Source organism: Pygocentrus nattereri, chromosome 21, assembly GCF_015220715.1.
Source record: "Pygocentrus nattereri isolate fPygNat1 chromosome 21, fPygNat1.pri, whole genome shotgun sequence".
Lineage (NCBI taxonomy): Eukaryota > Metazoa > Chordata > Actinopteri > Characiformes > Serrasalmidae > Pygocentrus > Pygocentrus nattereri.
This window is the reverse complement of record NC_051231.1, coordinates 29,318,443-29,337,831: the sequence shown is the minus strand read 5'-3', so window position 1 is coordinate 29,337,831 and position 19,389 is coordinate 29,318,443. Positions and strand designations below refer to the sequence as shown.

At 41.3% G+C, this 19,389-nt stretch overlaps 1 protein-coding gene across 6 annotated transcripts in view; it reads right to left on the bottom strand.

The window, feature by feature from the left end:
• Positions 1–19,389, bottom strand: part of tafa1 (TAFA chemokine like family member 1) — a 316,569-nt gene that overhangs the window by 183,961 nt on the left and 113,219 nt on the right. The gene's annotated exons all lie outside the window — the stretch shown is intronic.

The window sequence follows — 19,389 nt, the reverse complement described above, 5'->3', positions numbered from 1 at the left end:
GGGTATGTGGGATGGGAGTCAGAAGGGTGGGAGTATGTGGAATGGGAGTCAGAAGGGTGGGGGTATGTGGGATGGGAGTCAGAAGGGTGGGAGTATGTGGGATGGGAGTCAGAAGGGTGGGGGTATGTGGAATGGGAGTCAGAAGGGTGGGGGTATGTGGGATGGGAGTCAGGGTGGGAGTATGTGGGATGGGAGTCAGAAGGGTGGGGGTATAGTGGGATGGGAGTCAGAAGGGTGGGAGTATGTGGGATGGGAGTCAGAAGTGTGGGGGTATGTGGGATGGGAGTCAGAAGGGTGGGAGTATGTGGGATGGGAGTCAGAAGGGTGGGGGTATGTTGGATGGGAGTCAGAAGGGTGGGGGTATATGGGATGGGAGTCAGAAGGGTGGGAGTATGTGGGATGGGAGTCAGAAGGGTGGGAGTATGGAAGGTGGAGGTTAATTGGGTATATGTATAGTTTAGTATAGTTTGGGATCATCGTCCTAAGTTTGTTTGTGCCTGTTTGGATTTTTCACAGTGAAGAAAAAAGTGCACCTCAGTCTCGACCTCACCTGTCATACAGTGACCACACGATGGCCAGGCTGTGGTCACTGACTCTGTACTTGATCAGGATCTGTCTCTGCTCTGTATCTCTGACAGTCACGAGGTACTCTTCCAATTCATACTGATTTCAGGTCACGATAGCATTCCGGCCTTCTCTGATCTCTGATCTGTGATGTCTCTCTCTCTCTCTCTCTCTCTCTCTCTCTCTCTCTCTCTGTCTCTCTCTCTGTCTCTCTCCCTACTTTCTTTCTTTCTTTTTTTACTCCCAATCTTTTTTCTTCTAGTATTAATATTTCTCTCATTCTTTCTGTCTCTCTCCCCATCTCTTTCACTGTTATCCATTACTATTCACTCTTTCTGTCTTTCTCTCACCCTCTTTTTCTTTCTTTCTGTATCTCTCTCTGTTCCCTGTTTCACTTAGTATGTCTAATTCTTCTTCTTTTATTTATTTCTCCCTGTTTCTATCTCTCTGTCTCTCTCCCTTTCCCACTTCAATTTCTCCATCTCTGTCTATCTTACTATCACTATTTTGCTTTCTCACCATCTTTCTTATATCTCCATGATTTTTACAGCTCTATCTCCCTCTCTTTCTATATCTTGGTCTCTTATCTCTCTCCCTCTCTTTTCTATGTTGTTTCTTTTCACCTCTTTCATCATCTTTCTCTCTCTCGTTCTGTACTCTCCTCTGTTAGTTATGAGAAAAGCTCAGACTGCTATTGTTCCGCTCTGCTGCTGTAATCACGCTCCTCCATTGAGGTTCCACAATAAGAAGTCGTCTTATTGAGTCTCAGAGCTGAAGGAGTGAAGGTTTGTGTAAATAGTGCAGAGGACGGTCCTGTTAGACCTGTTAGTCTGAGTGAATGTGGATGCTTAGTCTAATAAAAGATAATTGTTTGATCATTGGGTTAAATTGAGCATTTAAAGTGAGATTAGAGGCAATTTGGAGAATCTTTGTCACGCTGCCTTAATACTGAGAGGACACACACAGACACACACACACACACACACACACACACACTCCTTTCTCCTGACTGAGCGGTGTATAAGCGCCTGATGATTCAGTCCTGCTTGTTGCTCGGTCCACTCAGAGGGGGACTCTGTAAAATGTTTAAATGTTTAATGTAAGTTTATTTTCCCCCTGCGCTGAGGCAGGGGTCCATCCCACTCAGCTCATCCTCTCTCTCTGCCCTCCGGTGCGTGTGAGACTAATGCTGATGAGAGCTGACTGACATCATGACAAATTAATGTTACACATCAACCGCCCAGCGCAGAGTACAGCCCGCCTGTGTGTGTGTGTGTGTGTCTGTGTCTGTGTCTGTGTGTGTGAGTGTATTGTGAATGCATCTGACAGAGAGAATAGAGGACTGAAAAAGAGGTAGAGCAAGAGAAGCATTGTAAGAGAAGGAGAGAGGGGGGGGGGCACTAAAAAAGTATGCGAGGAACAGAAAGTTAGTGAAAAACAGATGAAGAAGGAAATTGAGTGAAGGAAACAGAGAAAGCGAGAGGGGGTGGAAAAAGGTCCAAATGAAAAGGGAAAAATGCACGTTTGTTTGTGTAGAGGGCATTGGGCTGTGGAGCTGGGGAACATCGCTCTCTGGAGGGATGGAGCACAGTCCCTTTGGGAAGAGCAGTAATGATCCGGAACTGATCATCCAACATCACTACCTGACCTCATTAATGCTCTCATGGCTGAATGCGATCAAATCCTCACAGCAATGTTCTAGCACAGAATGTACTGCAGCCAAGGGGGGGTCAAACGGCAGTGTCCACAAACTTATGGCCATGTAGTGTATCTTTTCATATATCAATATGAATTAATAACATAAATATTACAAATTGACACATTACGGGTTTTTTTTAACATATGTATATACAACATTTCTTTAGATGAATAGTGTATCCCAAATATATGTATATATAAACATATGTGGGATTTCAGTGTTGAGTAGTCAGACATGTTAACATATTGCCTGTTGTGGGAAAAAGACCTCGTACCTCCAAAATAATAAGGAAGGAAAAAACACGCTGTACTTAATGTAAGTCAATGGAACCAGAATTATTTCCTAATCATTTTGGGCTGTTTCTTTTGGCCAATTCATCATGAAATTTACACACAAGGTAAAGAAAGTGATTTTCAACTTATGCCAAAAACTGAAAAAGACAAAAAACAGAGATGCAAGGTTTTGTTCTGAGATCAGTGATACACTACATATACATTTTGGATATAAGAAAATACATGCATTTAAATTTTTCTCCCATAAAGGTAAAACAAACAAACGAAATAAAAGAGGCAGAGAGGGAGAGAGAATGGGGGGATAGGCAGAGAAAAAGAGAGAAACAGAAACAGAAAGAGACAAATAGATAGAAAGGCGGTGAAAGAGAAACAAGAGAGTGATAGAGAGAGAGAGAGAGAGAGAGAGACAGAGAGGCAGAGAGACAGAGAGGCAGAGAGACAGTGAGAGTGAAAGAGAGACAGACAGACAGAGAGATAGAGATAGAGAGACAGTGAGAGAGAGAAACAGAGAGAGAGAGAGACAGAGAACAGTGAGAGAGAGAGAGAGAGAGATAGAGAGACAGTGAAAGTGAAAGAGAGAGAGAGAGACAGTGAATGTGAGAGAGAGAGAGAGAGAGAGAGAGAGAGAGAGAGAGAGAGAGAGAGATAGAGACAGAGGGAGAGACAGAGAACAGAGTGAGACAGACCCAGACAGAGACAGAGAGACAGAGAGAGAGACAGAGAGAGACAGAGAGAGACAGAGAGAGAGAGAGACAGAGAGAGACAGAGAGAGACAGAGAGAGAGAGAGAGAGAGAGACTATATATCTCAGTTCTAAGTTGACTCAACTCCACACTTCCCTTCAGAGAGTTATTTTATCTGACCCAGAATGAGGAACACTGGCAGTGAGACTCATTTGTAAGGAGTGGGGGGGAACAGACCCGCCTTGCACCTCTTAAAAACTTAAATTTTTTTAAAGTTGCCGTCTGTGAGCACTGGAGGGGTAAAATGATGGGTATCCTCCTTAACCAGACTTCAGGAAAAACTCCACTGACCAGCTCTGAGCCCTTTCTCACTAACTGCACTTCAACTACTAATTAATATTGCACATTCTCTTATGTATCATGTATAGTATAGCAGGTATAATATGCATAGTGTAGCATGCAACAGTATATTATATTATATCATGGTATAGTATTGCATACTGTGTTATGGTATAGTTTACTTTTGCACATTGTTCACTTTACATGGAATTTAGACCATGAAGCTGCTACATTACCTGGCTGACGGCATCTGCTACTGACTATCTCTATATAGTCACTGTTTACCGACTGCACGTTACTTTATACTGCAACATTCCAGCTATGATCATTGGTAGTACTGCAATGTTCCAGCCACAGTCCTTCATCCTACATACTCCAGAACCTGCACATACTCATGCCACAGGTACTTTTTATTTTATTTATTTATATTTTTCTCCTTTTGTTTAGGTAGCTTGTAGCCATGTGCAAACTGAATCTTGTTGTACTTGTGCAATCGCAATAAAGGTATTCGTGTTCATACTCAAATAAAGCTGAACCTCTCTCCAAATGAGAGTGAGGAGTGCAAAGTGGGCTAAAACAGTCTTCTCGAAGACGTAATATTCAACTCTGAGTGAAGCTGAAACCAGCTGTTTTGAAACTTTACGGTGAAATATTTACAGCTTCTTCCTTCCACTATCTTCATCAGCCCTGCCACCGACAGACGCATGCACTGCTGAGGCTAGAACGCCTAAAGGCTAGTGTTGAGCATCGCAAATAAAACTAAAGCCCGATCCCGTTTCTTCTTTTTTACCCTAACCCTTGGAACTGAGTTATAATAATGGGCCAACCCTCAAATTAAAAACAAAATAAAACATCCTTTCATGAACAGCCAGTCTGCAGTTACAGCAGAGGAGGAAAAATTCGGCTCCTCACTGCTGGGCTTCAGCTACATTTAGGGCATCATATGCCTTCAAAGAGGGGGGGCAATTATTATCACCCACCCCTAATTCTTTGGTGATACGAAGCTGAAGTCAGATATTCGCCAGCTTCTTGTTTGAATTTTCCCATTCCACCTTACATGGTGCAGCAGTTACGTTCTGGCACTTCAGGCCTCAGAACTGCTGGACTATTTAAGGTGGAACAGGAAAGTTAGCTCACTCGCTACTGAAACATCACCATACTATTATGAATACTAGAAAAACCTCCATTTGGAGAGTCATGTAGCCCTAACACTTCACCCCAGCCCTCCATCTCAATGAAAATTGTGACACCCTACCCCTGGACATGAACATGCAAAACAGAGGGCTAAGGGCTAAGTGGTAGGGACAAGGGGTGAAATGGGACTGGGCCAAAGACCTGCGTGGACAATCGCACAGTTCTTCAACTACACTCTGAAAAATGGCTGGTTCAATGGTTCAAGGGTAAAGAAAAAGGTTCTATAAAGAACCATGAACACTTAAAGATTTCTTTGCATGATTATAAGGTTCGTTGCATCATATAAGGGTTCTTCAGATTGATGGAGAATGTACTGACAAGGGTTCTACATAGCACCCAAAAGAATTCTTCTATTGTTACAAGCCTAACATCATACTGATAGACGAACCCTTTTGGGTACCATATAGAACCCTTTTCAATAAGTTCTTACAAAGAACCATCCACAACACATTCTGAAGGACTCCAAATTTGGTCAACACCCTGCCCAAACCCAGTCCGATTCAGGTCTAAGCACAGACCAAACCCTGCACAAATGAAGTCCAATTTCAGACAGTACCTCTCCTGAACTTGATCTAATCCTGGTCTGAACACAGTCCAAACCAAGTCCAAATTTGGTCAGCACCCCTCCCGAACCTAATCTGAACCTGGTCTAAAAACAGTCCAAACCTGCCCCAGAACTTGTTCCAAACCCAACCGGAACCCCACCTGAATCTGGCCTGAAACCCAATATTTTATGGAACCCCAACTCGCTTGGCTCAACTAACAGACCTCTAATGTGTATCTATCTGCTACACATCATGACCCCCATAAACATGTTGTAACTCACCTCCCTGCTGCACTGAGGCAACTCTTCACCCTGAAGAACAGATTTCAAGGGGATTAAACTAAAAGCTCAGTGCCTTCGTTATTGCAAATTACTCTTACTAAAGTCTTTCACTTTGCCCAAAGCTGTGCTTCCCAGCACCCAGCAAACCTCATTCAACTCCACAGCTATTTATCAAAGTGTTGGAGCAATGCTAAAATGTCCAGGATTGAGAAGCGCTAGCCGAAAGCAGCAGGGTTGTTCCTCCAGGAGCCCCACAGTTAAATAAATCTCTCAGGGGTGAAGCTGCAGAATCAATACAAGACCATGACCTCTTGGTTCACAGCCAAGTTTCCCAACTAACTACTGGGCCACATGTTCAAAAACATCAGGAGTAAACAGCACTGAAGAACTTACTGACTGGAAAAAAAAGTTATGTACTGAAGGCCAGTATGCACCCCTCTAAGTACAATGTTTGGGTATTTGTGCTGTTTTTATTTTATGTTATTTACACTTTAGAAGTTTAACATTATTGCTGTACTGAAGATTCTATGGCTAAATTAAATGCCATAGAACTAGCATGTAATATGGTATTCACTGAGAACGTTACTGCCCTGCGATGGACTGGCGACCTGTCCAGGGTGTATCCTGCGTTTTGCCCAATGACAGCTCGGATAGGCTCCAGCACCCTCCGTGACCCAGAATTAGAAGCAGTTTAGAAGATGTGTTGGGGGGGGGTGAGATGTTGTGTAACATTCCATAACATAACACTGAATCCCTCAGCCTCATCAGTTTGAGAGGATCCAGGATTTTGTGTCCTTTTTGTGTTTTCGCCCATGAATTATCCCTCAGTACAGTACCCAGCATGCACTGCACAAATATGTCACATAGAGGCTAATTAATACAGGCATGACATTCGGCTTCACAGCAGTAATGTTAGTTATCTGACTTTCTACTGGAAGAAAAAACAAACCAAAAAATAAATAAATGTTTGAAACAGTCTCTCCACCTTCAAAATACATCATCTGAAGGGAATTTTCATAGTCTTTAAATCCCCTGATATGAAAAACAACTTACATGATTCAACAAGGAGGAGATTCAGTTCCTGGGAGTACACATCCCTGAAGACCTTTCATGGACACTCAACACCTCACACCTGGTTAAGAAGGTACAGCAGCACCTCGGCCTCCTGAGGAGACTAAAGGAGGAACATCTCCTCAGATTCTCACAACCTTCTACTGCTGCACCACTGAAAGCGTACTGACCAACCGCGTAACGATGTGGTTCTGTAACTCCACTAAGGCCGACAGGAAGGCCCTCCAAAAAGTGGTGAGGGCCTCTGAGCGCATCACTGGCACACGGCTCCCTGCCAACAGAGACATTCACCACCAGCATCATCAAGGAGTCCCCCTACCCCAACCACACACAGTTTAACCTCCTCCGATTTGGACCAGAACCAGCCGACTCAGGTCCAGCTTCTTTCCCTCCATCACCACCCTGCTGAACTCCACCACCAATCCATTAATACTCATACTTGTTGCACACAATACTTATTATCTATTATTATCTCTTGCATTTCCATACAACAGACTGTTTACTGTATGTAGAACACGTAACTGCTTACTCTACTGCTGTCAGAACAAAACCGTTTGTCTCCAAAATTGTAACTTTACAGGAGAAGAAAAAAACATGCTTTATTTATAATATACTGGCCACTTTATTAGGTTCAATTGCTTGTTAACACAAATAGCTAATCAGCCAATCACATGACCACAACTCAATGCATTTAGGTATGTAGAGGTAAATTTTATATATACTGTTTCTATAGTTACATATTTCAAAGCCACGTCATATTTATGTCTATTATTGCACGTTTGCGGTGGCGTGGTGGGTAGCACTGGTGCCTCACAGGGAGGAGGACCTGGGTTCGATTCCCTGGCTGGGTGACCAGGGTCCTCTCTGTGAGGAGTTTGCATGTTCTCTGTGTGGGTTTCCTCCCACAGTCTAAAGACATGCAGTCAGGCCAATTGGACATGCTAAATCGCCCCTGTGTGTGAGTGTCTGTCTGTCTACCCTGTGATGGACTGGCAACCTGTCCAGGGTGTGTCCTGCCTTCTGCCCGATGACCGCTGGGATAGGCACGAGCCTGAGGGAGAAGCGGCTTAGAAAATGAATGGATAGATATTGCACTATTGCTACTATTTGCACTATCGATCTATCTACCTATCAGTTCAATTACTCTGATCTAAGACATAAGAGAACATTATTGTTCTATACATTCACTTCCACATCTTACTAAATGTATTAAATATACATACAAACTCTAGTATTACACCAAGTACTACACCAGGTTATTTTTACTTTCGCTGAAGGGCTTTAATACTTGTGAAAAATCACTGAAAAGCCCAGATGAGGCAGGTGTAGCGGAGCTGAACCGCACTGACAGCCTTCAGCATCAATTGTCATGTTTAGCATGAAAAATGTGGACTGCATTTCAATGTAGCAGAAACATCTACAGTTCATTTAGACCCAGCGGATTCATGTAATGGCTGTTTCAGGTTCCATTAATGGCAGGATTATGATCTGCAATTTTGCCATGCTAGATGCTTTTTACTGGTGCTTATATGATAAATAATTTCAGAAAAGTGACATGTTTCAGCAGTGGCCAACAGTGACTATTAGTGCTAGGCCCAAACCTGGATGTAAACGCCTACCTCTAAAATAATGCTCATTTCAGCTAGAGAACCTCTTAGTATGTTAGCACTGAGCTAATGGTGATGCATTTCAATATTTTCCTGGCTGTTTCAGACCAAAATTGACATGTAAATCTTGTAAAAAGGAATATCATATTGCTGCTGTGGGAAGTGATTTCTGTCATGTTTTAATTTTTATTAAAATTTCATGATGAATGGAACAAAAGAAAAGTCCCAAAATGACTTGGAAACACTTCTGTATCCATTGACTTACATTAAAAACATTACATGTTTTTCCCTTCTCCTATAAAGTTATCATTTTGGAGATGTGAGGTTTTGTTCCGACAGCAGTGATATGCTGGTGGATCCCTCTGTCAGTTCCTAACTATGTTGGTGGCTTATCTGATGGCCTTTAGTCACGAAGAGCGCCATTCATTTTTCTAAATTGCAGCACAATTTAATGATAGGAACCAGGGGTCGCCATGACGACAACAAAAGTATAGCCATTATATTTACTATCCAATACCACCAGTGAATCCACGTGTCTTCTAAGTTTTTTTAAATTTTTTTATTGCTGCTGTCTCAAGAAAACCATGTATCTCCAAAATGGTAACTTTACAGGAGAAGGCAAAAACATACTTAACTTTTAATGCAAGTCAATGGAACCAGAATTATTTCCAAGCAATTTTGGGTTGTTTCTTGTGCTCCCTCCTTCATGAAATTCCCACACAATATAGAGGGCAGCAGGCATTTTCAAATTATGTCAAAAACTGAAAAACGACAACCAATGGAGATACGAGGTTTTGCTCCTACAGCAGCGATATGTAATGCAGTAATGACACTGCATTTGTAATCACTTCATATAATAACTTTCTAATAAGCACACTCTTAAAACAATACTTTCTGCGGGTTCTTGAATAAAGACAATGGTTCTATATAGAACGATGAACACCCAAGCAATTTGCAAGGAGAATGGAGAATGTGTTCTATACGGTTCTGCACAGCACCGACAACCTTTACATTGTAGCAATAGAAGAAAGCTTTTTGGCGCTATATAGAACCCTTTTCAAAAAGGTTCTAGATAGAACCATTTACAACACGTCTTCCATCAAGATGAAGAGCCATTTCAAGACGCAACCAAGCCAAAGCTTTGCGCACTTTCACCACTGTAAAGAAATCTGAGTTCTGGGTTCTATATAGAGCCTATTTAACTACTAACGAACCGTGGAAGAATCATATTTTTCAAGTGTATCTTTTAGTACCAAACACTTGTATGGTTTTCTAGCCGTTGTCTGCATTTCCCCTTAATAATCCACATGTTTGAAGCGCCTTGTACTGCACTAATGGCCCTGTGTGTGTTTCTGATTATAGCGTTATATTTGGCACCTGTCCCTGTGTGTTAATTAGCTGTGGTATAAACTAGACAGAAGAGGCGTGAAACACCTCTAAACCACAACAATCAAATATAAGTGCATTTCTACAGCTCATGATATAACAACAGCCTTCAGAATGTTTTTTTTTCGAGGTCATGATTAGAAATGACAGCACGTTAAACGTCGATGTGGAAGGAAGGCTGGCGAAGAAAACTGTCCTATTGCTGGGCAAGGCCGTCTGAAGTGACATGCTTTTCCACGCAACCTGAGAGCCTGACATTGCGGAAAAGTCAAGGGAAAGTTCAATAGGAGTTATTTTAGTTGGAGTAACCGGTGAAGTTAATTATACCACTAAAAGGGCTGATCGTCAGCAGTCTGCTGGAGAAGATCAGAGAGAGCGCGCCTTTGTTCTCTCCCTAATTAGCATGATTCTGTGTTTATGTGTGTATTTCTGTGTGTGTGTGTGTGTGTGTGTGTGTGTGTGTGTTAGGGAAGGAGAAAAAGCGAGGTGCTCAGTCTGCCTGATGAAGCTGCTCCTCTTCTCTGTTTCTTCACAGGTCGTTTTGATACCTGCGCTGTTGTCAATTCTTCTTCATGAACTTTCAAAAACAACCTGGGAAGAAATTTGTCGCTCGCTGTGGAAAAAGCTCAAATTGCGTCTGAAGCTGCCTGAGATGATCTCAGCTTGGAGGAGGACATCTCCGACATCCTCTGTGTGTTTTTTACACTGTGGAGATCACAGTTCTGTAAAATGGAGCCATTAAGATGGAAAAAGCAACTACAATAAAGCAATTTAGCTAAATGAGAGAAACACAGGGGAAGAAATAAAGAAAGAAAAGGAAAGAGGCAAGAAAGAAATAATGAATGAAAGAAAAGAAAGAAAAAAGAAAGCAAAGAAGTAAGTAATAAAGCAAAGAAGGGAAGAAAGAAAGACATGTTGAAAGAAAGAAAAGAAGGAAGGAAGAAAATGATGAAAAAGAAAGAAAGAAAGGGAGGGAGAGAGAGATGGAGGGAGAGAGGGATGGATAGAGGGAGGGAGAGAGAGGGAGAGAGGGAGAGAGGGATTAATAGAGGGAGGGAGAGAGGGAGGTAGGCAGGGAGAGAGGGAGGGAGACAGGGAGAGAGGAAGCAAGGGATGGATAGAGGGAAGGAGAGAGGAATGAATAGAGGGAGGGAGAGAGGGAGAGAGGGACAGAGGGATGAAGTGAAGGACGGAGGGAGAAATGGAGAGAGGGAGGAAGAGTGAGGGAGAGAGGGAGAGAGAGAGGGATGGATAGAGGGAGGAATTAATAGAGGGAGGGAGAGAGGGACACAGGGATGAAGTCAAGGACGGAGGGAGAAATGGAGAGAGGGAGGAAGAGTGAGGTAGAGAGGGAGAAAGAGAGGGAGGAAGAGAGGAACGGAGAGAGGCAGAGAGGGAGGGAGGGATGGATAGAGGGAGGGAGGGAGGATGAGATTATTTGTTGTCATGTCTGAATGTTTTAAAACACCCAAAGAAGAAGAACACTGAAGAACATTCCATCAACACCGTGTAGAATCATCACTGGTTCTGAGGTTCTTGAGAACCTTTTGCATGTTCTAGAATGCAGAACTGTCAGCCTGCTGAGCCTGTGACAGGGTTTCTATTTCTTTAGAACACGTTCTAGTCGTGTGATGAGGAGTGAGGTTAAATCTCGCCTGTGATCTGTTTGTGTTTTATTCTGTCATGATGAGCCGAAAATCATCTGTCTCTGCTTTAGAGCTTCTGCCATGATACGGGCAGCAGGCCTGAGATGACTGAGCACTGCTCTGTAAAGGCTTTGTGGCTTTTACCAAGAGCTCAAATACCATAGCACAAAGACTCTCTCTGTTTCTCCCCCCCTCTCTCTGTCTTTCTCTCTCTCTCTCTGTCTGTCTCTCTCTCTCTCTCTCTCTCTGTCTCTCTCTCTCTCTCTGTTATTGGAGATTCCATCCGGATCCCTACACACAGAACAGAGCTTCAGATAAACACATGAATATATAAGAGTGTGAGATGAGAGGGGAACAAGGAATAAAACCACGATGTGAGGGAGAGAGGTGGGAGACAGAATAGACAGACAGATAAAGAAAGAGGGAGAAAAAACAGAAAGAGAGAGGAAGGGAATAAAAGAACAAATCTGAGAGAACTGCATTGGAAGAAAAAGAAAGAAAGAAAGAAAGAAAGAAAGAAAGAAAGAAAGAAAGAAAGAAAAAGACAGAAAGAAATAAAGAAACACAGACAGAAAGAAAAAAGAAAGAAAGAAAGAAAGAAAGCAAAACAGAAAGAAAGAAACAAAGAAAGAAAATAGACAGAAAGAAAGAAGGAAAAAGAGAAAGAATGAAAGAGAGAAAGAAAGAAAGAAAGCAAAACAGCACAACAGAAAGAAAGAGCAAAAAAGAAAGAAAGAAAGAAAGAAAGAAAGAAAGAAAGAAAGAAATTAGACAGAAGGAAAGAAAAAGACAGACAGACAGAAAAAGACAGACAGACAGAAAGAAAAAAAGAGAAAGAAAGAAAAACAGAGAGAGAAAGAACAAAAAACACAGAAAGAAAGAAAGAAAGAAAGAAAGAAAGAAAGAAAGAAGACAGACAGAAAGAAAGAACGAAAAAAGACAGACAGAAAGAAAGGAAGAAGCAAAGAAAGAAAAAAGACAGAAAGAAAGAAAGAAAAAAGACAGACAGAAAGAAAGGAAGAAAGAAAGAAAGAAAAAGACAGAAAGAAAGAACAAAAAAAGACAGACAGAAAGAAAGAAAGAAAGAAAGAAAGAAAGAAAGAAAGAAAGAAAGAAAGAAAAAGGGAATAACAGACAAAAAGATTGAGAGACTTCTTGACATCTTTAAAGCTAAAATAAGTAAAACAACAATAACAACAACAACAACAATAATAAATAATGACCTAAACAATGAATCTGAATAAGAATCCGAGTGAAGTGGGGAGAATAAGGAGGAGCCAGAGCCTGCAGAGACTCCATTACCACCACAACATTCCCAAGTTGTGTTCCTCACTCACTCAATCTACTGTGAATAAATGATCAGCACCTTTGGCGAAAACAAGTTAAATTAAATATAAAAATAGACGAGAAGTAAATATGCATATTTTAGTGAGCAAGTGTACATTAATGATTGGAAAACTCCCCCTGAGCTATAAAGGCATTGAAACCGAACTATTGTGGAAAAATCTTTTTCATGCACTTATTGATGGCAGCGGCGGGGTGCGCGAGGCCTGGCGCTCAGTGTGGCGTGGTTTGGCTGCTGTCGGCCCCAGAGGGGATGGTGTTACTCGCTGAAACACAGAAAAATATCATAGCATGAACTGGTGATATTTGCAGTGTGGAGCGGTGCTTGTTGCTATAGCGTCCCAGAGGAGCTAAATGAGTTTACCCTTGAGGCTAACACCTCTGATGGATGGGATGTGGTGGCGCGATGCTCAGGCTGAAATACACACAGACCCACACACACGCAGTGAGCAGGTAAGAGATGCTGGCTCTAACACTCAGTTGTGCTTTCCTCTCTCTCTCTTGCTCTCACACACTAATACACTTACTGGCCACTTTATTAGAAACCCCTACCTTGTAGCTGCACCATGGTGGTGAATAGTTTGGGTGCTTTCCACTGCACAATGTACACAAACCGTTGGCACCAGAAAACCGAAACTGTTCTTTTTTATGATAATTTTTCATTATTTTATTATTATTATTAGGTTCTATCTCTATGATCTGAAGTACCTGCTAATTACTGGCACCAACAGGACCTAATGGTACTCAAAGTACACTGTCTTTTGGTAAGAGCTACCTCACCAATGTGCACATCCAAACGTAAACTAAAAGCATCAGTATTTTAAAAATACTTAATCACTAACACTATTAGTGTTTATGGATACAGGTTGAATCTAAACTCTGCAGTAAGGTAGCTCTCCAGGACAAGGGTCGGAGACCGTTGCCTTAGAGACCATGTTAAGCATCCTGTAACCCTTCAGCGACCAGTGAGGAACAGGGTAGACAGGTGCTGGTGAATTGTGGAACAACAATGGGCTACAGTCTGTAACTGTAGACGGTAAGTGTTTCTAATAAAGTGGCATGTGAGTTAAAGTAAAAGGGAGGTGTTTCTAATAAAGTGGCCAGTGGGTGAAAGTAAACAGAAGATGTTTCTAATAAAGTGGCCAGTGGGTGAAAGTAAACAGAAGATGTTTCTAATAAAGTGGCCAGTGAGTGAAAGTAAACGGAAGATGTTTCTAATAAAGTGGCCAGCGACTGAAAGTGAAAAGAAAGTTGTTTCTAATAAAGTGGCCACTGAGTGGAATTGCAAGGAAGATGTTTCTAATAAAGTGGCCAGTGACTGAAAGTAAAAGGAAGGTGTTTCTAATAAAGTGGCCACTGAGTGGAATTGCAAGGGAGGTGTTTACAACAGAGTTGCTAGAGAATGGAAGTACAAGGTAGGTGTTTCCAATAAAGTGGCCACTAAGTGAAAATGCAAGGGTGGTGAACAGTGAACGTATATATCTTATACACAGTGGTGCAAATATAAATTGTAGTGCACCCTGCTGGCTATTGCTAACAGGGTCAGTCCATCAGCACCTGTGAAGTCTCTTAATAAACAGGTCATTTCAGCTCACAGTCCAGAGAGAATGTGTTGCTATTAACACTAACTGCATTATAATTAACCCAGTTTAACTGGCCACAAACCTGCCATCACCTACAGTGAGATACAGAAATAATGAGCAATACTTTTATTAAAGCCCTTAGGCTGTTCTACAGGAATAGACATCCCTATAGAAATTATTACAATAGCAATTATTACTGTATGCCTGTACTGGTGAGACTGCAGAGCATGTTGGACTTTTTTAATGAGAAACAAAAAAAAAAAAGTCAAAGGAGAAGCGTTGTGTGAAAATGACTTTGCAATATATGTCCACACTATCGAAGAAGGGATAGTTGGCCTCTCTCTCTCTCTCTCTCTCTCTCTCTCTCTCTCTCTCTCTCATGAGTTAAAAACAAACTATAGCTTTAGGCTACTCTATGAAAAGTGTCCTGCATCCAAAATAAATATATAAAAGCAGCAATAATGACATAAACAAACATAAATAAATAAAAAGGCATAGCAATGATAATAATAAGAAAACGCTGTAACTCCATGAATTATTTAAAATTCAGTAAGAGAGTTTTCTTGCCTCCAGTAATAACACAGCAGGCCCAACTTAGCTTCTCTCATCATCAGCTGAATTGATTAACGGTGGAGATTTCATCGGCACAATTGCCTGTTACATTTACAGTCAGAAACGCCTCCGCTGTAACATGTTTCATTCTGTTTGGATCCTGTGTTTGGATGTTTACTTACTTCATGCCATACAAGCCGCATAAATTATGCACCGAGCATCATGTCGGACTATTCCCGGCATGCGTTTAGGCTAATGGAGATTTGGGGAAGCCAGGTTGACTCTGCGTATTAAGCTGGCAGGATGTGAATGGGTGAGGAAATTCTTGCTGTGCCTCAAATCAAGAGAGTATTAGTCACTTTAAATGCCATTAGCTATCCACATTAGGTCTGTAGTAAAATTGGAGCTGGTTTAGATTAAGCAGAGGAGACTGTGTAATGTTTTTTGTTGACATTAATTTAGTCATTTCCTCAAATTCCCACAGATATCCTGGATTGAAAGGACATAGCCGGGGTGTTCATGTCAGCGTTACACCACAAGACTCAATGACAATAACAACACACCACAGGGCTGTGTCTATTAGCTGCAGTGGCAGTGGATAGGAACAGCTCTTACTTAGAGAACTCAGCTCCCGTTTTCACAATCCTTACAATTTTTTGATTGTAAGACTGTAATAAGTACGCACTTTGCAGATTCACACTGGGTTCAAATCACGTAACCCATGAGGTACCACACTACAGGGCATCCCAAAAATTGACGTCATATGAGATGTGAATATCTGAGTAACTGCATGTCCGAGGCACACGAAATTAAAGAGGCTTCATGTTGAACAAAACAAGATTTATTTAGCAAAATTTGAACAAAAAATTCAGAGGGATGTAGATTTTATAACCAATTTCACAGCTTCACAAATGTTCAATATGCGCACCGCCTGTGACACGACACACATCAAGTCCAGCTCCTGCCAAACACGCTGTAGCATGCCTTCCTCTTTGAAATTCTTGTGCCATGTCCAACTCTTTCCAGCTGGTGCATTTTTATTGAATTTTCTGGAAAACATACACTACTCCTTTAGTTTGACTATCTTTGAGCACATTCTAACACACACAATGTCTTTTCATTTCTAGTGAATGCCATTCTTCAACCTGAAAAAATAAATAAAAAGACTTGGTTAGTTTTTACATATTTTGCTAAAATTTGAGATCATTTGAGGGCAAATTGGCTGTTATTAGACAATGAAATGTCAATTTTTGGGACACCCTGTATATTCTGTTATTTAGTTGTTTAGTACAAAATATTAGGCCTCAATCTGAGATACCAGAGACCCAGATGTACGATATTGACTGATACTTGACTTCTATACTGTTATCAAATAGCTGATAATGTGTTGAGCCTTTCTTCCAAACATGAATCTGAGACTGCTAAATATGATTATAACCGCAATAATCATAACCTAATCATAAATCTCCAAGAAATAATTGATTTAAAGTGTGCTTACTTGCCAAACCAATGATAGAAATATCCAGTGTTAAAAGAGCTAAAGCATGACACATTTAACATAACTGGCAACCTAAAACACACACAGACAAACTGCACTCTGTCTTTCTGCTCATTTCATTTTATTTTAGGATTTATTTTACACGATAAAAGGGATGTTCATGTTGCCCACTGGCTTGTAGTAAATAATAGAAAAGGCAATAATCTAGAAACAATCTCTAACAGTGGCTCTGGCTGGTTAGCGATATAAGGAACACTTTTTTGTAAAGTTTATGTGGGACTAAATTTCTGTATTTTGTAACCATCAGTATTTAAGTGCATTATAACAGTGATAAGAAATGAATTTACTAAACTTCTGGTTTTAAAAAACCATTAATGTGCTAACACTTTATTTGGATGGTCCACTGTTGATGCTTTCTAGTTACTCAGTGTATCAGTGAAATGCAACTGAACTTGAAGTTGAGTATGAAAGATTATATTAAATCCAACCCTTAAACCTTAAAATACTGAACTGAACATCACCAGAAAGTTTGCTAGTAATCTATAGGGGACCATCCAAATAGAGTATGACCATTAATGTGAAGGTCATGTGCTGATGTTGATGGGAGGGTCTCATATTACTGGCTTACGACTTATGAAGTCCGATTTGATTGGCTGAGACAGGTTTTATATTTTTTCCCAACTCAGAAGAACATTTCTGAATGTTCTGATGAACCTGCACAGTCGGGGTTTATGGTACACAAAACCAAAATTGGGTTATTTCATTGCCTTAAATATTTCTGTTAAGGTATGAAAGCCTAATATGAAATTATATTATTAGTCATTTATTTGTGGTCAACCAAAAGCAAATGTTCTGGCTGCATAAAGATCATATCAAGTTGCCAAGAATACATTTTCCAAACATGCTAGAAGAACTTGACAAGATGCTTGACAAGAACATAGGTCTAAATGAACCTAACAACCAGTGTTAAGCATGTGCTCATTCTCAACGATAACAATGTTTGTGAACCTTTTGTATCTTACCTTTGGTGATTTTATGGGCAGGAGCAGACCACCACAAACAACAGAGCAGCAACTTTTTTAGCAACCTGCCACAAGTCAAAGCATCTGTTTAGATTTTGCCATAGTTGCTCACACAGCCCCCCAGTTGCTTAGGCTTCTGAGCACGAGGCCATAAAACCTATGATATGTTCCAGGCATTTATATGGTATGTACTGTAAGAACCTTGTGCATAGTGCTTGAATTGAGTCACGGCATGGTGGGCCTAAGCTCTACAGAAACTCTGATGAAGCCACATTTCCTTTGACGCAGAGAGGCCGAGGACATCCTGTAACTGATACACGAAGCATGAGAGAGCGAGACAGAGAGAGATCTAGAGAGAGTAAGAGAGAGGGGAGAACGAGGTTCCAGCCTGGAGAAAATAAATGAAAACCACAAATGATGGAGTCCAAACTTTCCTTGCCAAATTAGATGATGGTGAAATCATATGAAAAGCAAGGGTGCCCCCCCACCCCCCACCCGCCACCCCCCCACCGCCCACCATGATGAAAAGAAACTCTGTGAAAATAGAGTTTCTATTTATAGTGTCTCTCTCTCTCTCTCTCACACACACACACACAATACAACACACTCACACCCCATTACACTGCCTGGTCCGCTGCCTTAGCTCTGAATGGCGCCTCTTTCTCTTAAAGAGCGTAATTTGATTTATTTTGTAATCTGCAGCTGCGCTTATCATTACTGGCTCAGAGCTGAGCTCTAAATAAAACAATGTTGAACACACACACACATGTCCATGCTGCGTATATGTATACATACACACACACACACACACACATATATATATATATATATATATATATATATATATATAAAGAAGGTAACTGCATGGGAGACATTTAAGTATTACCCAATTTCAGGGGCCTATTGTTTGTTGGGGGCTATAAGTTATATCCCTGTCAGCTTTGCTGCGTTGCAGGCAGATGCATAACCCACATACACACACCATGATTGCTAACACACCCCGTTATCAACGTCACACATTCCCTCTGGCCCCCCTCCGGATCACTTAAATAACCACAGCCTCCATGCTGGGGCCTAGATTGCTACCATCGCTGGAAGTTAACACACTAATATATGCATTTGTTACCTGTAGGTTTATGGAGGACTTATTTTGCAGTGACAAATAACTGCATTGCCTGATTTATGCATAACCTCAACCAGCAACATCGACAGGTAGATAAAAGAGGGATCAAAGTGGTTTGTAATGGCCTTAGAACCCAGGTCAGGGTGAAGGTAAGGTAACCCCAAGCTATTGTTGCTGTTTTACTGTACAGTAGACATTGCACGACTTCAGATTTGTCAAAGTCGACAGTTATGGGATGAAAGTTGAGTCAATGTGGACTAATTGCTGATGACATTTTGAATAAAACCCAACAAGTGACTTTAAATATTACTCCACTGGTCAGTAGAGCATGACTAGTCCTTTCTAATGAGTCCTAGATTGCATTGCTAGCCACCAGAGAACTGGAGATACAGACCCGGGAACCTAGATAATCTGTATCTGACTTAAGTACACCCTAGGCGGCCTTTCCAAGTAGCTCACTCGAGGTGGAGGTCTGGAGAGCTAGAGAAATTTAAAGCCAGAGAAAGATAAGATATTGAACGTCGTTATCGCTGGTTTCCCAAAGACTACAATAAAAAGTCATGTGTCATTGGAGAGGCAGCATAACGCCCTATAATTCTGTCTGGTATGAAGTCAAGTACTCTTTGCTGAGTTACAGTTCTCTAAATTTATCTGGCCCTCTGGAACACCACTGTGAGTGAACATCTCAGCAAGGCCGTCTAGGGTGTGGCATACAAATTTGCGATATTCCGGGATCCGCATCTCCAGCTTCGTGAAGGCTAGCAATGTGATCCAGGACTCATTGGAGGAGGCACGTCATGCAAGTCGTGCAACTCATAATCTAATTTTTGGTGAATATTATCACTATGGCAACACTTACATGGCTACATTCCACTGTTAGTCCTGCAAAAAGGCATGAAAACAGCAAGATGCTTTTTAAACCATTTAACATTCCAGGCTTATTACATACAATGGCTTATT